This window comes from Scyliorhinus canicula, chromosome 8 (assembly GCF_902713615.1).
Source record: "Scyliorhinus canicula chromosome 8, sScyCan1.1, whole genome shotgun sequence".
NCBI classification, from domain to species: Eukaryota; Metazoa; Chordata; class Chondrichthyes; order Carcharhiniformes; family Scyliorhinidae; genus Scyliorhinus; species Scyliorhinus canicula.
In genome coordinates, this window is record NC_052153.1 from 171,610,142 (window position 1) to 171,635,628 (window position 25,487).

Below are 25,487 nucleotides of genomic sequence, written 5' to 3' on the forward strand. Positions count from 1 at the left end.
AACCGCCGCAAATAGCAATGTGATAATGACCAAACAATCTATTTTCAATGGTGTTGTTCAAAGCAAAATATTGGCCTGGACACCAGGGAAAAATCTCCCCTGCTCTTCTTCAAAACAGCACCACATGAGCTTTGTCATCCACCAGAACAGGCAGATTGGGCGTCGGTGTAACATATCCAAAAGACCACACCTCTGACAGGCCAGTGGATTGGGACGTGAACCTGAGACCTTGTGCTTCAAAGGAAAGTGGACTATGAACTGAGTTACCTTATCCTTACACAATGACTGGGGTTTTCGGCTCCCGTTCGTGTTGGGCGGTTCAACGATGGGAGCGGGAAATATTGCGATAACGGCAAGGTTGCATTTTATGTTAGCGGTAACATGTGATGCGATGGTCCACCCCCTGCCTTTCCCACCCCCAACAATGATGGGTTGCTTTTCCCATTGTTCAGGAAAAATCATTCGAACAAATTACCATCGCATTATTAGCCCCCTACAATGGAATCATCCCTCCTCATCAGATGTCCAGTCCCGGCTGCATGTCGTCAGAACAGTGTGAATCACGAATAATCTTCCATAGCATTTACTTGGCGAGCAGACTTCCCATGGAGGTCAGCTAAGTGTAGTGTTCAGGAGTGCCCGAGCAGTTTCTAGGCAGTGCCGGGGGTGTTGGGGTTGGGGTGATGGGGAGTGGGGAGGGGGGGGGATGTTGGCGCAGTGGTGGGGATAGTGCCTAGGAGCAGTTCATGAGGACTGTTCGCTGGGGTGGCCTTTTAAATGGCACCCTGATCCTCGGCTGTCTAAGTTGCTGGCCGTTGGGCGAATCTGATGCCGTCCTACCAGCGATACGTCATGGAATCCTTGACTTCAGAGGCGGGATTCTCTGGCGCCGGGGATTTGGCGGGGGTGGGAATCACGGCGCACCGGTCGGTGGCCGCTGGCCCCGGTGATTCTCCAGCCCGCGATGGGCCAAATGGCGGCCCGTTTTCGGCCAGTCCCGCCGGCGTATATTGCACCAGGTATTTTTGGCTGCGCGGGTGGCCTCCGGGGTCCTCGGGTGGGGGGGAGGGGGGTGCAGGGGGATCTGGCCCCGGGAGGTGCCTCCACGGTGGCCTGGCCCACGATCGTGGCCCACCGATCCGCAGGCGGGCCTGTGCTGTGGGGACCGCGTCGGCCGCTTTAGTCCTCTACGATGACCGGTGCGGAGATGAACCCCCGCCCCCCCCCCCCCCCCCCCGCGCAAACCACTTCGGCGCCGGCCTAGCGCCTGAAGGGCGGAGGATTCCGCACCTTTGGGGCGGCCCGACGCTGGAGTGGTTCAGGCCACTCCTCGACGCTGGAGTTGCCCGCCCCACCGATTCCCGCAGAATCCCACCCCAGATTTTTGTTTCTAAGTGCTGCTCTATACAGCGGAGAAAGTTACCAAAGATGTGGAGCAGGATTCTCCGTTGCTGAATGCCGATATCGTAATCGGCGATCAGACGGAGAACAGATTCCGACCCCCAAATTGGGGTCGCCGACACTTTGACGTTGGTCAGCCATGCTCTGCCCCCCCTTCCCCTGAGGAAATGAGTGTTGCAATGGCATTGTCATGCCATCGGCGTGACTCGATGCTGCGGGACATGTGTGTCCTCAGCGGTCGGGAACCCAGCTTGGCGGTTGCGGACTGTGCCCAGCGCTGCCATACTTGACCGGGATCCGTGACACTGTTCGGGTGGGAGCTTTCATGAGGGCTGGGAGGACTGATGGGGAGTGGCCAGGGGGTTCCCAGGGGGTGAGCTGTGAGGTCACGGATGGCGGGTCCACGCAAGGCCAGCACCATACTGACAGATCGACCGCTGCAGGTCGTGAGCCGTGCGCATGCGCAGCCATGGACCCGACCATTCTCCGGCAGTTTCGGTGCAGGAGCTGGGAGTTTCACTTGGTGCTGCTGCTGGACCCTCTCCGATTTCAGGATCGGTGAGGGTTTCACGCAGAAATGTTGGTCGTAACAGACCATCCATGCTCCGTTGGCGTCAACAATTAGTCGCTGAAACTTGGTGAGAGTATCGGTTACAGGCAGCACAGATTTGTACCACTGTCATTTGTAGAGCGTGTAGAATGAGATCCTGAGCAGGACAACAGCAGAATAGTTTAGTCCGGACGCGACAAAAAGATGGATGAAGGTTTGAGAAGAAAATAAACCAAGGCCGAATAATCAATATTACACTGAGGTGGAAACAGAAGGCAGTAGAGGATATAGGACCAGAGGTTTAGCCTATGATAGCATGGTGAGACCACAGTGTGATTCAGGCTAAGGCAATGGGTGAGGAAATTAAATCTGTGACAGGTACAGAGTTTGTGCTCAGGGGCCAGAGACAGTGGTTTCAATCTGTCAAATTTTAATTGGAGAAAATGACATCTCATCCAAGACTGAAGGTTGGATTAGCAGTCTGAGAACACAGATCAGTACAGACGTCGACAGAAGTGGTGAAAAGATAAAGTCGGATGCATAGACATACATGAAGCTAACTTTGTACCTTGAGATGGTGTGCTCCAAGGGTCAGAATTATGAGAGAAAGGGGAGAAATGTATATGTGTGGGTCATGAAGAGAAACCATTGTCATGAGACTGTCGCTTTAAGAAATGGTTAACTGCTCATGTTACTGCAGTGATGTCAGAGTGTGGGTAGAGCTCAGCTTTGGTTCTACTTTTTAGTTTTGCTTTGAGAAAAAGCTTGGGGGTGTCTGTGTTTTTCAGTGAGCTGCAGCTGAAGTTAAACAAAGAGATGTACTGTTGATCTCTGCTATCCAAAGACTATTTCTGGATCATTTGGTGAATTCAGAATTATAAATGTTCTCAATAGTGAATGTGAACGTAATGTGTTCCTGTTTAAAGGTTTGTTAAGTCTTTTGGATGTTAAAAGAACAGCTTAAAGGATTACTTAGTGTTGTTGTCTTTGGGGGTTATCTTTGAATTAATGGTTGCTAAGATAGTCACTGTTTGTTTTAAAAAGGTTAACTTGAGTTCATAGAATAAACATTGTTTTGTTTTAAAAAATACTTGTCCATTTCTGCTGTACCACACCTGTAGAGTGGGCCGTGTGCTCCCCATACCACAATCTATTAAAAGTTGTGGGTCAGGTGAACTCCATGATACACTTTGGGGTTCTCTAAACCCTGAACCATAACACCATTGAGGAAGATGCCCTTGTGGCAAATAAGAATAAAGGCACACCCACTGAGTCTGACAATAGAGATGAGGCATTGGAGGAGAATGATCTGTTGATATGAGGACCATGTCAAATGTTTTCAGGAGGTTAAGATGGATGAGAAACAAAATGTACTAATGTCACTTTCATAAAGAATGTTATTTGGATCTCTGACTCTCGACATTTTTATGCTGAGGCAGAGGCTGTAAACCAGATTGGAAAAATTCAAACATGAAACTGCAGGAAGATTGTGGAAAGATTTGTGAGGTGACAAAACATTCAAAGACTTTGGAGAAGAAAAGAGAGTTGGAGACATGGTAGTTTACAATAACAAAGGCCTCAAGTGTGTACTTTCTGAGGTGGGGTACTAGGAAGTTTAAAAGGGGAGGAAAGCACTTGGAGGAGAGGAAACCATTAATGATGCTGGTTAGCATGGGGCTGTGAAGGAAAGTTGGGTGGTCAGCAATTCAGTGGTAATGGGGCCAAGGGAGTAGGAGGTGGAACACATGGACAAGATCAGCTAAGAGAGCACTTGCAAGATAGGGGTGAAGCTTGAGAAGGACAGAGTATCAGGACTGAGGCAAAGGGGAAGTCCAGTTTCATGGACAAAGAGAAGAGCGGGAAGTAGCAGATGATGGCAACTTTAGTGACAAAAAATTCCATGAGCATCTCTGCTTGTCATGAGAGGTGATGGTGAAGTGAACAGGGGAGACGGATATAAGGAGATGGTTGGTGGTGGACAAAAGAAGTTATTATTACTCTCCAGGCTGATCTTGGAGTAATAGTATATGGCCTGATAGCAATTATAAAATCATAGGAAAGTACAGAATCATAGAATATCTAAAGTGCAGAGGAAGACCATTTGGCCCATCGAATCTGCACTGACGCCCTGAATGAGCACCCTTCCCAGGCCCATTCCTCTACCCCATTCCTGTTACCACACCTAACGTTTGGACACTAGGGGCTTTTCACTGTAACTTCATTGCAGTGTTAATGTGAGCCTACTTGTGACAATAAAGTTTATTATTATTAAGGGGCAATTTATCATGGCCAATACACCTAACCTGCACAGTTCAGGACGGTGGGAGGAAACTGCAGCACCAGGAGGAAACCCACAAAGACACGGGGAGAAAGTGAAAATTCCACACAGACAGTCACCCAAGTTCGGAATTGAACCCAGGTCCCAAGCACTGTGAGGCAGCAGTGTTAACCACTGTGTTGATGTAGTTCAGCCAGAATCGGTGATGGGTACCTAACCCAGCTGGGCAGCAGGTATGCCCAAATCTTTGCCGCTAGGATTTGAGAGAGGAAATAAGAATGTCAAAGTTTGAGACAAGGAGTCACTGCGCTTCAGTAATGTTTATATGGACAGTTAATAGAAGGTAACACTGATTTTTTTTTGTGCTTATTAATAGCAATGGAGACTGAATGCCAGAAGCACCAGCATAGGGTTTATCATCATTTCCATATCAAGAACCATTGAACAATCACATACTGTGACAATCCTACAACATATGTTGCACAGCGCCTGTAACCATTCCAAACTCCGAGCACTGAACCCTCAGTGGAATGATGAAAGGGTCCTGTGTGACCAGTGTGCATTTTACTTTTGGCACAATGAATGATTACAAGACGCTTGTTGATTAAATTAGTCTGAGTGCAGCATCATTCTGAGCACAACATTCAGTCTGCCCATTAACCTATTGTTCCACAATTTAACAATTCATTCAAAAGACGACTGGACAATAAACAGAGGTTGATGTGTTTTAATTGAGTGAATAAAGTTAACAATTTAGTGGGTGGATTACACAAATCTGTCTCGGGTCGTATGCTGCTGCAATGTTTTTTCCTGGAGTAAGCCTCTATAACAATAATAACCTTTTATTGTCACAACTATGAAGTCACTGAGGGGCTGGTTTAGCACAGGGCTAAATTGCTGGCTTGGAAAGCAGACCAAGGCAGACCAGCAGCACGGTTCAATTCCCACAGCAGCCTCCCCGAACAGGCACCGGAATATGGCGACGAGGGGCTTTTCACAGTAACTTCATTTGAAGCCTACTTGCGACAATAAGCGATTTTCATTTCATTTTTTTTCACTGTGAAAAGCCCCTCGTCGCCACATTCCGGCACCTGTTTGAGTGCGCTGGTACGGGAATTGAACCCATGCTGCTGGCCTTGTTCAGCATCACAAACCAGCTGTCCAGCCCACTGAGCTATATTATGCAACCACTCTCCAGAACGACTGCCATTGTTATGGTATTTTAAATCTCTCTGCATATTACAGCCCCTAGTTATGTCTGCTTCATGATAGTATGCAATATCTTGGTCGTCCATAAATCAATCACCTTGGAACTATCTGGAATAGGTTCAAAACACCTGAGCGTGAAGCTCAAAAATTTCTTTTGGTGAGTTACCTCTGTGCCTTATGCTTCAAACTAATTTCCCTGAGCATCTGGCCTGAGATGCGAACTTGCACAATGCCCTGTCAATGGGTTTCAAACTATTTGAAACGGAAGGTATTTTATTATCAAAACATTGACAGGGTGTGAGCATTGCTGGCAGGCCAGTATTTGCTGCCTGGCCTAACTGTCCTTGAGAAGGTGGTGGTGTGTTGGCTCGAACTGCCGATAAGGAGAGATGGTGATCCAGTGACAGTGAAGGAACGACGATATATTTCAACATCAGAATGGTGAGCGACTTTGTGGAAAACCTCCAGGTCCTGGTGTTCTCGCATGCCTGTTGCCCTTCCCTTCCTGGTCCAGCGGTCGTGGATTTGGAAGATGCTGCCCAGAGAGCCTTTGTGGGTTCCTGCAGTGCATCTTGGAGATCATCCACATGCTGTCGCTGTGTGTTGGTGGAGGGAGTAAAGGTTTGTAGATGGAGTGTCAATCAAGCGGGCTGCTTTGTCCTAGATGGCGTAAAGCTATTTGAGTGTTGTTGAATGAAAGGGTTCGAGCTACCTGATTGCTGCAGGATCCAATGGAAAACAGATTTGTTTTTTCTCAGTGTGGGCTCATTGCTCCACACTTAGTTAACCACCTCAGTCATGCAGGTTGGAATAGGAAGTGGAAAACATTCCTTTATTAGAAGTTGTTCTCTGAGACTGAGGGAATTAATTTTATTTTTGGGTGAGGGAGTTTAGTTCGGCATCTGGTTGTGATTTTGCCGAATATTGAAGCTGGTCATAAATAGGGAAAAAAGGGTTCCCCTCTCGCCTGTGCCAGCATCCCTCACAATGGTGATGATAGCACTCACTCAAATTTCCCATATCATTTCTCAATATTTGTAGAGGGTCGAGCAATATTTGCAGCTTTTAACACATAAACTGTGGGATTATCCGTCGGCGGGATCTTCTGCTTTGCCAGCAGTGCACCCACGCCCGTGGGTTTCCCGATGGCGTGGGGTGGCCACAATGGGAAATCCATTGGCCGGCTGCGCGAAGGGTGAATCCTGCTGCCGGTGTGTAGCCACCTGGGGTGGCCTCTGCCCAACACAAAATGGAAGATTGCAAAGATTGCAGGGAAAATGGACATGTTGGAAAGCAAGCAGCTTGCAAGGCGATTGCGTATTGGGACGACTGCAGAAACCGGTTTTGACTGCTGCAGAGACCAGACAGCACTGTGAAAGAAAACCCGTTAACATATTAATGAGGCAATGCCGGGCGAGTCCCAGATACAATGGACACAAGTTAAGCACAAATCGATACATTCTATGGAAGGCCAGACCCAGTGGCGCCAGAGAAGCCCAAAACAAAAGGTCCCAAGAACCGCCCCAGCAACCAAGGAACTGCCCTAGGATTGGGGGGGTTCAAAACATATCGATTGGGAAGAGACCCAATCGATTCCAAGCAGGTAAGGGAGTCCGCCCAAAGGGGCGCGGAGCCCCTGGGACCTATAAAAGAAAGGTCCCACACATGGTTCAGTCTCCTGTCTCCGGGCTCCTGTCTTCTACAGCCGCCGAGCAGCAGCCACCAACAAGTAAGTGCCTAAAGACTGCAACCACTACCAGACATAGGCACTCCTGACACCCTTGGCAACTGATTGCAATCCGAAGTCTGCAGACCAGAGCAGAGCAAGAGGCCTTGTTCACTGACCTCGCAGTTCCTTCGAGATAAGTATTAGTTGCTTAGCGGTAGGAGTAAGTTTAAGTCTTTAACGTGTGAATGGGTAGTTATTATAATTGTATTATAATAAACTCTAGTTATTTGGACTTACTAATTGGTGTACGGTTTTTATTGCTTTGAACTTCACTTTGAAACTTGTGGCGGTGTCTTAACGGCACCTGGCGACTCCAGAGCTTAGAACGAGAAACAGAGCCAAGTGAGTGATAAGCACACTCACCCAGAACAACCAACAGGTGAGGGGTACGCCGCGCTGGGAAACGGGGCTGGCGGGACAGAGAAACTTGCCCAAAGGGTTTGCATGGCACAGTTTCAAGAAACTATAACATTACCCTTGTGTTGTATTGCACGGCAAGCAACGAGTTGTGTTTAATCGTAACAGTGATTTATTTAACTAAGAAGAGCTATATACACAGAACAGTATTACTGTTACACAAGTCTTGTTCCCACGACCTGCAGGCTAACTCTGACCAAATCCCAGAAGCCAGACCCGCGCCTACAAACTAATAAGCAAATGCTAGCGTGCTTTGCTGCATCGGCTCAGAGACTATCACATGGCCCACAAAGTATTGTCCCTAAAAGGGACCACGCTACCACCTTGATAAAGGCCTAAATACTTATCAATGTGTAGTTGGGCTCTGTTACCTCAGAAACAGTTAAAGTTAGGGCCTATGAATTAGGAGATACCAAACCTCCACCTTGATTCACATTGGCCTTGTCAATGACGCCCACGGCCTGTGGATTCTCCGTTTGGGAGAAACGGGGCGGGATTCTCCATCCGCTGCACCAGATATCCCCGCGCGCCCCCGGGATTCTCCATTACGCCAGCTGGCCAATGGGGTTTCCAATTGTGGGCAGCCCCACACCGTCGGGAAATCCCTGGACTGCCAGCGCATTGGAGAATCCTGAGCGGAGAGAATCTAGCCCATGTTCTCCTGCTGGAGCTGAATCGAACCTGATGTGGGCACACGCTGAAAGGGCAAATTAGGAAATGAGTCCCAATCCTTTGCCATACAGATTTGAGGATTGCGAGGGATTCCCGAGGGAATCCAGCTATTGAGCTGCCATTTGGATCGGGCGGTCCGATAGCGAGGTCCAGCAGCTGGGTGCCCCCCACGACACAATTCAGCCCCCACGCTGGGATTTCTCTGGATTTACTGGGTCACCCCCACCCCCCCCGCCCCCGCACCCCTCCCCCTGCCCTCCCCATACATACACAGGGGCTCCCCATACATACACTGAGCTAAATCGCTGGCTTTTTAAGCAGACCAAGCAGGCCAGCAGCACGGTTCGTTTCCCGTACCAGCCTCCCCGAACAGGCGCCGGAATGTGGCGACTAGGGACTTTTCACAGTAACTTCATTGAAGCCTACTCGTGACAATAAGTGATTTTCATTTTCATGAGGGTGATCCAGCTGTGAAATTAACTACAATGTTTATAACCTTCTAGCTATGAGTGACAGCTCTTGGACCCACATCAAAGACAGTTAAGTGCTTTCTGTTAGTTTCACAGCTGGGTACTTCAAAGCTACTCAGGAATCAATGGAGATGAAAGGCACAATGCAGATAGCTGGGTGTGTGTGGAAGCTGTCACTCACAGCCTAGTGAAAGCAATTTCACAGAGAAATGAATGAAAGGCTTGCAGATCTGAGCTGACTAGTTTTCTCTTTCCAGGAATTGACAGGTGCTGCTTCCTCTGCCTGAGCCAGCACGTGTCTCACCCAGGTGAGTTTTATAGCACTGATCTTTTTCACTGCCTCTGTCTGGGCTGCTCTCTAGATTCCAGGTGGGGTTCTCTGTCATGAGGGGCTTCCAGGCATAGATCTCTATTTTAGAGGTCTCTGCTGCATATCTGCACAGGCCCGGAGAATATGATTCCCAGCCCTTTATTGGGATGCAAAATGGGTCTTAATGACCCATTTTCATCCTGCAGTTGGTGCGGGGCCGAACCTTGATCCCAGCTATTTTGATATCCCAGCAACAGCTGTTTTGTTTTTTGCCCAATGCTGGATTCTCCGCCCAATCACGAATCGCCCTGATGGCATCACAAAGCGGAGAATCCGGCCCATGGGTTCTCCACAAATATAGAACAGCCCTATAAACAATCATTTCTAAACTTGCAGGCATAAGGCATTCAAAAAGGATAAACTTGCAGAGAAATACTGAGTTGCTTGGGTTTCAAATAACTGATTGTCGGGCCTACAAACTATATAATCCTGATTTAAAGTTATGGACTTTACTGCAGTTGCTTCAAAGATGATCACAAACTTATTTGCAAGAACTATTCATGTTCACCACTGTTTCATATATGCATCGTTGAAGAAAATTCTTAAGAGGCTTGTTAAGATAGATGATTGTAGGATGTTTTCCCGGCTTGGAGAGTCCAGAACCAGGAGTCATGGCCGCAGAATAAGGGATTGGTCACTTAGGACTGAGATGAGGAGAAATTTGGTTGATGGATTTTTGGATTTCTCTTACGCAGAGGGCTATGGACCCTTAGTTGCTGGATGTATTCAAGACTGAGCTAGTTTGGGAAGATTTTCAGATATTAAGGAAAGATAGGGATATTGGGACAATGCAAGAAAGTGGTGTTGAGGCAGAAAATCTCCTGTGATTGTACTAAATGGTGATGTGGGTTCAAAGTGCCAATGGTCAGTATCAATGTCTTATGGTCATCCCATTCAACTTTCTTGTCCGGTTTCATTATTGGGAACACACACTGTTCTCCCCATCCATTTCAATTTCCTACTCTGACTGACAGAGGCCAGGAAACATATCCAACACGCTTAGAACAATTCCTGCCATTGAATTTGTGTTAGGTTGAGCTGTAAACGATGTGTACTGAGGACTCTTTGATACTTTAAGTGTTGCACTCTCATTTAACTGTGTTTCTTGGAGCCGCTCAATGCTACATCTCAGCTGTCATTTAGAATGTGAAAAATGGCAAATGCAGCAGGTGCTGGGAATATCGAATGAAAACAGAAAAGGCTGGAAATACTCAGCATTTCTGACAGCACCTGTGGTAAGAGAAATAAAATTACTGAGCTAAAATTACCAGGCCCCATGTTGTAGAGCTTGGGAGCAGTGATTACCATGTAAATAGGGGGTGAGGCCATGTCAGAATGCTCAAAGAAGGCAGGTAGTCAATCAAAGTAATTGAGGCCTCGTTGGAATTTTGGTGGAGCAACTCCCCAACACCTGTGGAGGCCACCAGCTTCCTGGAGGCAACCTTCCTGTCGTAAGCTGGGGGGCCATTGGAGCCAGAGATGCCACGTTCCAATGCTGGGGCTACAGGCAGGAAACCAAGTTATCCCCAACATTGCTGCCAAAGGTTTATCCACTCTGATTGGAAAGGCCTGCCTACTAGGCCCCTCTAAAGCATTTAAATGCTTTGAGTGTAACTCTACATCTCCTACCTGACTCAGCAGTGCCCACCTCTCTCAGTGTTGTGGAGGCCAAATCACTGAGTATCTTTAAGACAGAGATAGATAGGTTCTTGATTAATAAAGGGATCAGGGGTTATGGGGAAAAGACAGGAGAATCTGGATGAGAAGAATTTCAGGCATGATTGAATTGTGGAGCAGATTCGATGGACCAAGTGGCCTAGTTCTCCTCCTATGTCTTATGGTATTATGGCGCTACCAAGGCTCCAGTGCTGCCAGCCCTCTCATTACATAGCGAGCTCAAAGGTATTCAATCAGTAAACTACCACCAGGAATACCCCTGTTTCAGTCTTGCTCCCAGCAAGGGTGGACTTGCGATACCCATTTGTCACGAGAAGGGATCCCGATGCCCATTGAAACATTCAACCCAAAGCTTCAGGTTGATGTCCTTTCATCAGAACTCAGCTCAGATCTGAAAAATTACCTCTCCCTACAGATGCTGGAGGATCTCATTGAGTATATCCAGCGTTTCCTGTTTTCATTTCTGATAATATTTGCTTCGTTCTCAGTTAGAACACCAACACGTTCTATCCCCTGTGAAGTAATACTGGATGTAACTGCAAACATTTGACTAACAGTACTATGATAAACAACAGCTGCGCAATTACATTCATTCTCACACAATCTGCAATTAATATTATTTAACAGCCACGGCTTTTGAAAAGGAAGCACAAACAAAAACAACAAAAGAACATGCATGGGTACTACTGAGATAGAGTCAGCTTTCTGCTCTGATTTGTACACCCCACTCTGAGGGTACGGCAACAACACAACTATCACCGCCACATCCATTTAATTCCTTTATAGACATAGAATTTACAGTGCAGAAGGAGGCCATTCGGCCCATCGAGTCTGCACCGGCTCTTGGAAAGAGCACCCGACCCAAGCCCACACCCTCACCCTATCCCCATAACCCAGTAACCCCACCCAACACTAAGGGCAATTTTGGACACTATGGGCAATTTAGCATGGCCAATCCACCTAACCTGCACATCTTTGGACTGTGGGAGGAAACCGGAGCACCCAGAGGAAACCCACGCACACACAGGGAGGATGTGCAGACTCCGCACAGACAGTGACCCAAGCCGGAAACGAACCTGGGACCCTGGAGCTGTGAAGCAATTGTGCTATCCACAATGCGACCGTGCTGCCAAATCCTCTGCCACATTTATTGTCAAATCTTCTGCCACATTCATCCTGCCAAGCTCCGAGTACTTAGAATACAAAGAATTGTTTAACCATCTCAATGGAACTTTCTATGTGAGGAACACTTTTTTTCTTCAGTAGCAGGTATATATTTGCATCCTTCCATCATCGTCCGTGCACTGGGTATATGTCTGTTGTGTCCATAGAGGTCAATTCATGAGTGGCAGTCCCTTCCACAGTGAGTCCAGATGAATAGCGTTGGTCTGATGCTGACTAATATTTTGTCCCTCTGGCAGGGTCTCTTTTCTGCCATCTGGTCTTTTCTTTTGAACTCTGCTTTTTCTATGCTCTTCCGGTCTCCAGGCACACCAGTCAGCAGTAAGGACTACCCATACATTAACCCCGAACCCAGTCAACCTGAAGCCTTGTTTGCAGACATCCTTGTATCACAGACATGGGCAATTTGCCTCGTGCCGATAGTTGTGGTGTTCTTTGTGTTGCTTAATTCAAGATGGTTGGCGTAGTGTTCACAGAGATCACAAAATAACTTGAACTTAAACAAAGCTCTAGATTTATTAACACTACTTATTTGGATTCAACACGCAATTCTAAATAATACACAGTTAATTGCTAACATACAAACTGCACTCATCTACAACTAATCTTAATACTGGTATAAGCTATGATTTATTCTAACTCACACTAATAATACTTCTGACTGTCTCTAGCTAACTCCTGGACTACTCTCACCCACAATCCTCAGCACGAATGCCTCATACACTTGCATTTGTAGCTCCCTCTAGTGGCTACATAAGGCGTTTCATTAACCCTTGCAGTTTTTACATTTATAATAATACCAAAATAATGAGCTCGCTGTACAGCCTTGTCTTTGGCGATGGAGCCATCATCCATTCAGCTCAGGTGAAGCTGAGGACATTGCCAGTGCGGTAGACAACGGGGAGCCAATGGATGTGGTATATCTGGATTTCCAGAAAGCTATTGACAAGGTGCCACACAAAAGGTTGCTGCATGAGATAAAGATGCATGGCATTAAGGGTAAAGTAGTAACATGGATAGAGGATTGGTTAATTAATAGAAAGCAAATAATGGGGATTAATGGGTGTTTCTCTGGTTGGCAATCAGAAGAGAGTAAGTGGCGTCCCTCACGGTTCAGTGTTGGGCCCACAATTGTTCACAATTTACATAGATGATTTGGAGTTGGGGACCAAGTGCAATGTGTCCAAGTTTGCAGACGACACTAAGATGAGTGGTAAAGGCAAAAAGTGCAGAGGATACCAGAAGTCTACAGAGGGATTTGGATAGGTTGTGAATGGGCTGGGGTCTGGCAGATGGAATGCAATGTTGACAAATGTGAGGTTATCCATTTTGGTAGGAATAACAGCAAAAGGGATTATTATTTAAATGATAAAATATTAAAACATGCTGCTGTGCAGAGAGACCTCGGTGTGCTAGTGCATGAGTTGCAAAAGGTTGGTTGACAGGTGCAACAGGTGATTAAGAAGGCAAATGGAGTTTTGTCCTTCATTGCTAGAGGGATGGAGTTTAAGACTAGGGAGGTTATGCTGCAATTGTATAAGGTGTCAGTGAGGCCACACCTGGAGTATTGTGTTCAGTTGTGCTCTCCTTACCTGAGAAAGGACGTACTGGCGCTGGAGGGTGTGCAGAGGAGATTCACTAGGTTAATCCCAGAGCTGAAGGGGTTGGATTATGAGGAGAGGTTGAGTAGACTGGGACTGTACTCGTTGGAATTTAGAAGGATGAGGGGGAATCTTATAGAAGCATATAAAATTATGAAGGGAATAGATAGGATAGATACGGGCAGGTTGTTTCCACTGGCGGGTGAAAGCAGAACTAGGGGGCAAAGCCTCAAAATAAGGGTAAGTAGATTTAGGACTGAGTTTAGGAGGAACTTCTTCACCCAAAGGGTTGTGAATCTATGGAATTCCTTGCCCAGTGAAGCAGTTGAGGCTCCTTCATTAAATGTTTTTAAGATAAAGATAGATAGTTTTTTGAAGAATAAAGGGATTAAGGGTTGTGGTGTTCGGGCCGGAAAGTGGAGCTGAGTCCACAAAAGATCAGCCATGATCTCATTGAATGGCGCAGCAGGCTCGAGGGGCCAGATGGCCTACTCCTGCTCCTAGTTCTTATGTTCTTATTTTTTTTTTAAAATTTAGATTACCCAATTATTTTTTCCAATTAAGGGGCAATTTAGCGTGGCCAATCCACCTACTCTGCACATTTTTGGGTTGTGGGGGCGAAACCCACACAGACACGGGGAGAATGTGCAAACTCCACACGGACAGTGACCCAGAGCTGGGATCGAACCTGGGACCTCAGCGCCGTGAGGCGGTTGTGCTAACCACTAGGCCACCGTGCTGCCCCATTCTTATGTTCTTATGATGCAGCCAACAGAGGCGCTGCTGACTCAAGCGGGCAAGCACACATGTTGGGGATTCATGCATGTTGGAGTTCTTCCATATTTGGCAATCTGTCTTTCCAGGAAATACCCAATATTTCATTCAGGCAGTGGAAGTGAAAGTTGTCCAGCTTCTTTTCTTGTCTGGCATAAGCTCTCCATGCATTGCTGAGGGTGCTCCAAGCACAAGCCTGGTGCACACGGAGCTTTGTATTTTCGGTTGCGTTATTATTGGTCCAAATAAATTTCTCTGCTCTGACACTCTCTTGGCAATCCTGGAGCTGATTTCAGCAGCAAGGGACAGGCGGCTGGCAATTGTTGACCCAAGTTATGTGAGGCTGCCGGTGACATCCAGAATGCGGTCGTCAGTGTTGATGAAAGGTAGAGTCTTCACTTCCTGGCCCATAACTTACACCTTCCTGATGTTGATGCATCAGTTACTGAGGCATCTCCTTGCTGGGCATTGTCGGGCTGGTCTTTGTTCTTGTGGCTCTGACCAGTTTGAACACTCTGGCAGCGCACGACCACCCTCCCGCTGCCAGATCAACAGTTGACATGATTTTCTCCCATTGTCAGTTGTAAGAGAACTGCTGCAAACAGTGCGGACCACTCCACATTGCTTTCATAGATCTCATCAAAAACCTTTAACATTGTCATCCGTGGCAGGCTCTTTAAACTGATGTGGAAAATGGGCTTCCCGTCTGGACTCTTACCGTCATTTCTTCTCTCCATGGAAACAGCACAGTTCTGTCAGTTATAGTGGACCATCAACGGTGGCTTCCGTGGTCAGCAGCAGGGTAAAGCAGAGCTGCTTCCTTGGCACAAATAGTTTGGGCATACTTTTCTCCATGCTGCTCTTGTGCGCTTCCAGTGGCTCAGATGAGGTTGTCGACCTGCATACCAGAGCTGACAGCAAGTTGTTCAACTTGGCAAGGACACGCACCAAGGCCAGGGTGCGGAATGTCTGAGTTCGAGAGTTGCTGTTTGCTGACGATGCCACACTGGTAATCAAAGTGAAGTTGACTTGCAACAGCTTGTCGATTGGTTCTCCTGGCCCTTCGAGGAGTTTGGACTGACAATCTTTCATAATAAAACCAAAGAAAAGTCACAAACAATAATATTACCCCCTCTAATGAAGTGCTCAGTGGTGTGAATTTATGCCATATATCCGCCACTGAAAATGAAATGTTAGCTTCTCCACTTAATCCCTTTATGCCCAGCTGAGAGTTAGCCGCAGTGCTAAAATACAAAAAAGATTTGACAGTCTGCTCATGTAATCCCACAGGCTATAGCACAGTCTCACTTATATTCAATCCCTCCAACTGCTTCTTGATATGCACCATCTCCATTGAAACTCCATCAATATGAATTATGCATGCATGAGTTCTGGAGCCTTTAAACTCACCACCTAGGTGTAGTACTCTTCGAATTCACTTCTCATAGAATTGGAGAAATCAAACAATGCTAGCACGGCACTTTTCTGGATCTTCAGTGCTGGGGATTGGGCGGGGGTGGAGTGTCTGACTGATTTCTGAACCACAATAAATTCAGAATCAGAATCCTTGCAAAGGTGAGTGGGAGGTTTCCCCTGGTGCCCTGTCCAACATTCCCCCACCATCTAAAACAGACTAATTAGTCATTCTTTCAACTCATTACTATTCAGCATTGTGCTGTGCACAGAATGGCTGAATTTCCACCACATCTTTGCACTTCAAAGTAATTTGAGATTTCTACTCATTCATGGTTAGTGGATGGGTGTTTTTCAGAGATGTGGGGCGGGATTCTCCTTTACACGGTGGGGCGGGCTGTACCGGCGCCGAGGAGTGGCGTGAACCACTCCAGCATCGGGCCGCCCGGAAGGTGCGGAATCCTCAGCACCTTCAGGGGCTAGGCCAGCAGAGTTGACGCCGCGCCAGCCGGAGCGGAAGAGCTTGGAGCCGCGCCAACCGGTGCCGAAGGACCTCCACCGGCTGGCGCTAGTTGGCGCATGCGCGGGAGTGCCAGCATGTGCTGGCGTCATCCCAGCGCATGCGCAGGGGGATTCTTCTCCATGCCGGCCGTGGCGGGGTTGACATCAGCCGGCGCGGAGGGAAAGAGTGCCCCCACTGCACAGGCCCGCCCGTGTGTCGATGGGCCAGATCCCCAAGCGCCCCCCCGAGAACTCTGCAGGCTGCCTGTCGAGCCAGGTCCCGCCGGTACGGACCTGGTTTGATTTACGCCGGTGGGACCGGCCGAAAACGGCCGGCTGCTCGGCCCATCGTGGGGCGGAGAATCGCCGGGGTGAGGCGCGGCCAACGGCCGCCGACCGGCGCAATTCTCGCCCCTGCCAAAATCCCAGCGCCAGAGAATTCGGCAACCGGCACAGGGCGGGATTCACGCCGCCGCCCCGCCGATTCTCCGACCCGGCGGGGGGTCGGAGAATCCCGTCCGTGATAAGGAAATAAATAATTGCAATCTTACTTTGTGAAGAAGTTTGGGTAAAGTTACAATCTCAATATTGCTCCATGAACTTCTGATTCCTACATTGTTCAATATACTTGCAAATACATCAGTCATGCTTCCTTGCTTTGTTCTGATTTTGGCGTTTGTTCATAGAATCACTACAGTTCAGAAGGAGGCCATTCGGCTCACGGAGTCTGCAACAACACTCTGAAAGAGCATCTCACCCAAGCCCAAATCTCCACCCCATCGGGCAGCACAGTAGCACAGTGGTTAGCACTGATTCTAAACAGCGCCAGGGACCTGGGTTCGATTCCTGGCTTGGGTCACTGTGTGGAATCTGCACGTTCTTCCCTGTCTGCATGGGTTTTCTCCAGGTGCTCCGGTTTCCTCCCACAAGTCCGGAGGGGCATGCGATTGGGTAATGTGTACGTTCTGAATTCTCCCTCCGTGTACCCGAACTGGTCTCGGAATATGGAGACTAGGGACTTTTCCCAGTAACTTCATTGCAGTGTTAATGTCAACCTACTTGTGTCAATAAAGATTATTATTATTATCTTAGTCGCCGCAACACTCCACATCACAATGACGTTCCCTGCCGGAATGGAGCTAACCTACAGGACTTGCGGAAAACTGTTCACCCTCCACTGTCTCCAGGCCAGAACCAAGGCCATGCCAACCTCTGTCACTGAATTGCAGTAAGCACATGACACCTGCGAGTGAGCACACTCCGAGGCCGAATGACAAATCATCATTGACGAATTCACCAAGGTGCATGAGAGAATGGGCCTCAGGCTAAATATCTGGAAAATAAAGATTCTCTACCAGCCTGCCCATGCCACACAATACTGTCCTCGACCCACAGCGAGCTCTTGGACAACGTAGACTATTTACGATATCTTGAGAGCCTCCTCTCAGTGCAATCAGACATAAATAATAAAATCCAACCTCGACTCCAATGCACCATCGCAGCAATCCGACATCTGAGACCCATAGACCACAATCTGTAAGAATAAACAACAACACCTCCTCCACAGTAGTCATCAATAGCGGTGCCCCGCAAGGCTGCGTACTTAGCCCCCTACTATACTCCCTGTACACACACGACTGTGTGGCAAAATTTGGTTCCAACTCCATCTCCAAGTTTGCTGAGGATACGACAATAGTGGGCCGGATCTCGAATAATGCCGAGTCAGAATACAGGAGGGAGATAGAGAACCTGGTGGAGTGGTGTAACGACAACAATCTCTCCCTCAATGCCAGCAAAACTAAAGAGCTGGTCATTGACTTCAAGAAGCAAAGTACTGTACACACCCCTGTCAGCATCAATGGGGCCGAGATGGAGATGATTAGCAGTTTCAAATTCCGAAGGGTACACATGACCAAAAATCTGTCCTGGTCCACCCACATTGATGCTGCCGCCAAGAAAGCACAACAGTGCCTATACTTCCTCAGGAAATTAAGGAAATTCGGCAGGTCCACATTAACTGTTACCAACTTTTACAGATGCACCATAGAAAGCATCCTATCGGGCTGCATCACAGCCTGGTATGCAACTGCTCAGCCCAAGACCGAAAGAAATTTCACAGAGTCGTGAACACAGCCCAGTCCATCACATGAACCTGCCTCCCATCCATTGACTCCATCTACTCCTCCTGCTGCCTGGGGAAAGCGGGCAGCATAATCAAAGACCCCTCCCACCCGGCTTACTCACTCTTCCAACTTCTTTCACCGGGCAGGAGATACAAAAGTCCGAGAACATGCACGAATAGACCCAAAAACAGCTTCTTCCCCGCTGTTACCAAACTCCTAATCGACCCTCATATGGATTGACCTCATTTACACTACACCCCGATGCCAGTGTTTATGCAGTTACATTGTGTACCTTGTGTTGCCCTACTATGTATTTTCTTTCATTTTCTTTTCTTTTCATATACTTAATGATCTGTTGAGCTGCTTGCAGAAAAATACTTTTCACTGTACCTCGGTACATGTCACAATAAATAAAATCCAATCCAATCCAATTTGGGGAACAGAGTGCTCAAAGACTTTGGCCTCAAATCCAGCACCAAGCTTATGTCCTGCAGAGCATCCATGGTCCCTGCCCTTCTGCATGCATCAGAAACATGGATAATGGACAACAGAACCCCATATCCCTGGAAAAATATCACCAGTGTTGCCTCTGCAAAATCCTGCAAACCCACTGGCAGGATATGCATAGCAACATCAGTGTCCTCTGCATGGCCAATATCCCCAGTATCAAAGTAGTGGTCACGCTTGACCAGCTGCAATGGGTGGGCCACATTGTCCGCATGCCTGACACAAGACTCCCTAAAAAAGTGCTCTATCCAAGCTCCGCAATGGCGAGGGATCACTGGGAGGGCAATGGAAAAGCACATTTTGCTAAATAAATGCAGCATCCCTCCCGAGACGTGGAAATTCCTTGCCCTAGAAGCCACAAACTGGAGAAGAAGCATCTGCGAAGGCGCTAACCACCTCAAGTACCACCGAATGGAGCCCCTGGAGGCCAAATGGAAGAACACCGCAGAATTCAGAACTTCCCACCCACCCGCCTCATCGATCACCACCTGTGCGGCAGAGTCTGCGGCTCCAGGAATGGCCTATTCAGCCACAGCAGAACCTAAGCCTCCCCAGAGTGGAAGCAAGTCACCCTCGACCCTAACGGACTGCTGAAGAAGAAGAAGAAGACCTCTGGCACCCAGCTCTTTTGCTGTGAACTGACCACAGTATTATGCACAGCAAATGAACATATTTGTTGACGGTGAAAAGCACAACATCGTTAAGTCTTCTGTTGTGTTCAAACACTGTGTTAGTTTTGTGTGGCAAACGCTGGGGAAGTTCAAGGGCTACTGCACTGTCTTGGCTTTATTTCCAGATACAAGCTCCAAGTTCAGCCATTCCATTATTGTTTGCCTTCAAGTCAATTATTGCATTTGACATTGCAAAGCAGTTGAACTTCTGCACTGCAACTTAATTATGACAGAAATAGAGTAATTATTATGGAGAAATTACGGTGTTATGGCCTAAATGTGTGAAATTAAGTCAATTGGAAATCTAAGCACCTTAAGTAGCTGAACAATCTGAATGAAGGTATGGAATTTTAATACATGCAGCACCAACAAGAGTAAGGGGCTGGTTTAGCTCACTGGGCTAAATCGCTGGCTTTTAAAGCAGACCAAACAGGCCAGCAGCACGGTTCGATTCCCGTACCAGCCTCCCTGGACAGGCGCCGGAATGTGGCGACTAGGGGCTTTTCACAGTAACTTCATTGAAGCCTACTCGTGACAATAAGCTATTTTCTTTTCTCATTTCATTTTCATTTCATTTCATTTTCATTCAAGTGGAGCAGAATTATGGATGTTCAACATTGGACAATCCGTATTTAATATTGTTGCCAGTTTGAAGTAAAGTTACAGTAGATCCAGTATATTAATTTCAGGAATATCCAGGAGTTAAGCGTATAATCTCTATGCAGCAAACTCACTCACCATCACGCCCATGGAACACACCGTTCAAGTCAAATGATAAATACTTTTAAAAATTGCATTCATTCACGGGATGTAGGCTTAGTGGCTAAGCCAGCATTTATTGCCCATTCCTAATTGCCCTTGAGTAGGTGGTGGTGAGTTACCTGCGAGAGCCACTGCAGTCCATGCGGCGACCGTATAGTTCTGTTGGAAAGAATTTCAACCGAGCGACAGCGTAGGAGCGGTAATGTGGTTCCAAGTCAGGATATTGTGTGGTTTGGAGGGGAACGTGCCGCTGCTGGTATTCCATCCCCCTGCTGCCCTTGTCCTGATAGATGGTAGAAATTGCAGTTTTGGAACGTGCTGTCAAAGGAGCCTTGGTGAGTTGCTGCGGTGCATCTTGTAGATGGTACACATGGGTGTCGCGGCGCATCAGTAATGGAGAGGGTGAATGTTTTTTCTTTTTTTTTCTTTAATGGCCAACCACCTAACCTGCACATCTTTGGACTGTGGGAGGAAACCAGAGCACCCGGAGGAAACCCATGCACACACGGGGAGAACGTGCAGACTCCGCACAGACAGTGACCCAAGCCGGAATCGAACCTGGGACCCTGGAGCTGTGAAGCAATTGTGCTATCCTCAATGCTACCGTGCATTGGCACAAGTGCAAAGGGTAAAAGGCATTAGAGGAGAGTATATGACAGCCGAAACATGGAGGCAAAGTTAAATTCTCCGTTTGATTTATAAATCAGGGGAGACCGCGAACGCAGCCCTCCACTTCCACAAATTTTGCAGTCGAGTATCCCGCATTTGGAGACATTGCAGGCGTTAGCGCACCCGAAGTACAATGGGCTAGCCTTGTCCTGGGCGAACCACCTTCTTGATCATGGGTTCACCCCTGCCAGGTAAGTATACCTGAAAACAGGAGAGGGTGAATGTTGAAGGTGGTGGTTGGGGTGCCAATCAAGTTGGTTGCTTTGTCCTGGATTGTGTTGAGATTCTTGTATGTTGTTGGAGCTGCCGACAGATAATGACAAGTAGCAGGGACAAGTTGAAACTAATCGGGCCAATGGGAAACTGATGGGATCGGTTGGGGTGCGGGTGCAAGGTGTAAAACTGGTCACTCATCCCATCTGGTGGGTTATGTTAAAATTAGCCGGAGTGAGTCTGGAAGCATATCTGTTGTACCTAGCTTTCAACTTAAATAGGGCATCATCTTGCATACTCTGAGCTTTTTCTGCAGTAGATTTTGCTGCAGTTAATGTACTTGATTTTTTTTTATTGTGGGGGGTGCATTTTGTTGTTGACACATTCATAATTTAGTGGGAGAATTTCTCCTGTGGTTTAGCTGCAGCAAAATTCTAAACTTGATTATAAATCACAGGTCTACAGTTTCACTGCACCTACTACACAGAGGAAATCTTTCCCTGTGGTTACTCCATCACTCATGTCATTGTGCACCTCTGTTTACAAATACCTGGTGAAATGACATCCCTATTATTTTTCAGGGTGGCTGAACTGCTGCCTGAATGAATGATACACTGGATGTATGGCAGAAAAACTTGGAAAATTACCAGTATCTAAACATAGGTGATAGGAGCCTTAAGCTAAGCAAAGCAATTCACAGCAGTAATAGATAGTTCCAGTTATGGCTCCGCTGGTAGAATCTCATCTTTTATCCAAAAGATTTTGGGTTTGTGTCCTTTCCAGAGACTTACATGTGAAATTCAAAGCTGATATGACAGTATAATATTGAAGGAAACCTACATTGTTGCAGAGAATCATTATCGTGCAGAAAGTGGCCATTCAGCCCATCGGGTCTGCACCGATCCTCTGGAAGAGCACCCTTCCCAGGTCCACTCCATCACCCTCCCAGTACTATGCCCATATGCCCATAACCCCACCTAACCTTCACCTCCCTGGACACTAAGGGACAATTTAGCATTGCCTATCAACCTAACCTGCACATCTTTGGACTGTGCTGTCTTTGGACAGCATGCACTGTCCAGCAGTCTAAGTCAAAATGCAGCAAGACCTGGACGATATTCAGGCTTTGGATGAGAATTGGCAAGTAACAAGCGCACCACACAAGTGCCAGGCAATGGCCATCTCCAAGAAGAGAGGATCTAACCATAGCCCTTGACATACAATTACCATTACTGAATCCCACACTATCAACATCTTGGGGGTTACCATTGACCGGAAACTGAACTGGACTAGCCAAATAAATAGTACGGCTACACAAGCAAGTCAAAGGCTAGGAATCCTGCAGTGAATAGCTCTACTCCTGACTCCCAAAGCCTTTCCGCCATTTGCAAGGCATAAGTCATGAATGTGGTGGAATACTCACCACTTGCCTGAATGAGTTCAACTCCAACAACACTCAGGAAGCTTGACACCATCCTGGACAAAGCAGCCCACTAGATTGTTACCTGTTCCACGATCATTCAGTTCCACCATCACTGATAAACAGTGGCAGTCGTGTGCATCATCGACAAGATGCGCTGCAGAGACTCACCATAGTTCCTCAGGCAGCACTTACCAAACCCATGAGCATCACCATCTAGAAGGACAAGGGCAGCAGGAACAGACGAACGGCGCCACTTCGAGGTCCCCCTCCAAGTTACCCATCACCCCGACTTGGAAATACATCGCCGTTTCTTCACTGTCTCAGGGTCAAAATCCTGGAACTCCCTCCCTAATAGCACTGTGGATATACCTGCACCTCAGGGTCTGCAGCAGTTCACGAAGGCAGCTCATCACCACCTTCTCAAAGGCAACCAGAGATGGGCAAACATTGCTGGCTCATCCAGTGATGCTCACATCGCATGAATGAATAAAAAATAAATAAACTAAGGCCCTATGTGCTCTTTCTAAAGATATAAAAAATTTATGACACTATTTTGAAGAAGGGAATGTGAGGTAATTCTTGATGCTGTGGCCAATATGTTTCCCTCAATCGTCAACAGTAGTTTGTGGCTATCCTGATTCCTGTTATTATTTTCCAATGTTAAAGGAACATTAACAAAATGGCAGGATTTTGCAAAGTTTGGTTTTGCAGAGTGTAATGTTGATGTGAAGAAAATAAAAAATGGCAGCCAACCACTCACGATGTGATACGTACTCATGATGTATCAGTAGCAATATTTGCCTTGGTTGGAAAATCAACCAAATAAAACAAATTATCTTTCAATTTCCACTGAGAACCAGTTTCAGAAATAAATCCACCTCATATTCATGATCTCATGTACATTGATATCACAAATGGCATGTGCTTGTATTTCTGGACCGAATATAGGAAAAATATAACATTCGCTCACGAGGTAATGACCATCTCCAAAAGAGAGAGAATCTAACCATCTCTCCTTGACATTCAATGGCATTACCACCACTGTGTGGCCTGGTAGCGACATTAATACTGTGGCTACCAGGGCATGTCAAAGGTTAGGAATCTGATAGCAAGTAACTCACCTCCTGATCTCCAAAGCCTGTCCACCATCTACAAGGCACAAGTCAGGAGTGTAATGCAATGCTCTCCACTGGCCGGGATGAGTGCCGTTCCAACAACACTCAAGAAGCTTGACACCATCCAGGAAAAAGCTGACCATTTGATTGCTCCTCCTTCCACAAACGTTCAAACCATCCGTCACCGATAAACACTGGCAGTCGTGTGTACCATCTACAAAATGCACTGCAGTAACTCACCAAAGTTCCTTCGACAGCATCTTCCAAACCCACAACCAATGCCATCTCGAAGGACAAGAGCAGATGGGGCTTGTTTAGCTCATTGGAGGGGCTGGTTAGCTCACTGTGCTAAATCGCTGGCTTTTAAAGCAGACCAAGCAGGCCAGCAGCACGGTTTGATTCCCGTATCAGCCTCTCCGGACAGGCGCCGGAATGTGGCGACTAGGGGCTTTTCACAGTAGCTTCATTGAAGCCTACTCGTGACAATAAGCGATTTTCATTTTTCATTTCAGATACCGGGGAGCACCGTCACCTGGAGGATCCCCTCCAAGTCACTCACCATCCTGACTTGGAAATATTTTGTTGTTCCTTCACTGTCGCTGAGACAACATCCTGGCAGTCCCTCCTTAACAGCACATAGGGGGTATCTACATCTCAAGGGCTACAGCGGTTCAAGAAGGCAACTTACCCCCATTTTCTGAAGGGAAACTAGGGATGGGCAATAAATGCTGGCTTAACCAGTGATGCCCACATCCCGTAAAATCAATTTTTAAAAACTGTATCCCCCACTATTAACACTCTGAGGGTAACTATTGACCAGATATCGAACTGGACTAGCCACATAAATACTGTGGATACAAGAGCAAGTCAGAGGGGTGGGAATTCTGCAACAACCAACTTATCTCCTGACTCCTTAAAGCTTGTCCACCATCAACAAGTCAGGATTGTGATGGAATATTCTCAACTTGGGTTGATCAGTTCAGCTCCAGAAGCTCAAGAAGCTTGACATCGTACAGGACAAAGAAGCCCACTTGATTGGTACCCCATTCACCACCTTAAACATTCCGACCCTCCAACATTAATGCACAGAGACAGCAGAATATACAATCTACAAAGTGCTGCAACAACAAAGGCTCTTTCGACAGCACCTTCCAAACCTCCAACCTCTACCACCTAGAAGGACAAGGGCGGCAGATGCATGGGAACACCACTACCTGCAAGATCCCTTTCAAGCCACTGACAATTCTGTCTGGAAATCGCCTTTCCTTCTCTAGGTCAAGATCTGGGAACTCCTTCCAAATAACACTGTGGGTGCACCTGTACCGCATGGACTGTAGTAGTTCAAGAAGATTAGGGATGGGCAATAATTGCTGGCACACCCAATGATGGCCACAATCTGTGACTGCAAATATTTTAAAAAACATGCCCTGTACCCCCCCCCCCCCCCCCCCCCCCCCCCCCGGAGAATTAGGACTGTTTCAATTTTAAAGATGCGGCACGGTGGCCCAGTGGTTAACACTGCTACATCACAGTGCCAGGGACCTGGGTTCAATTCCAACTTCCGGGTGACTGTGTGGAGTTTGTACTTTCTCCCCGTGTCTGCGTAGGTTTCCTCCAGGTGCTCCGGTTTCCTCCCACAGTCCAAAGATGCTAAATTGCCCCTTGGTATTCAGAAGGTCAGGTGGAATTACTGGGCTACAGGTGTAGGGTGGGGCCTTGGTAGAGTGCTCTTTCAGAGGGTCAGTGCAGACTTATTGGGC

General features: G+C 47.3%; 1 protein-coding gene and 1 non-coding gene across 18 annotated transcripts in view; both read right to left on the bottom strand.

Annotated features, from left to right (window-relative positions):
• Positions 1–25,487, bottom strand: part of tenm3 (teneurin transmembrane protein 3) — a 4,148,867-nt gene that overhangs the window by 1,358,235 nt on the left and 2,765,145 nt on the right. The window lies entirely within an intron of this gene.
• On the bottom strand, positions 21,014–21,175 carry LOC119970807. The gene has a single exon (XR_005461677.1). It is a non-coding gene; the product is annotated as a U1 spliceosomal RNA (small nuclear RNA).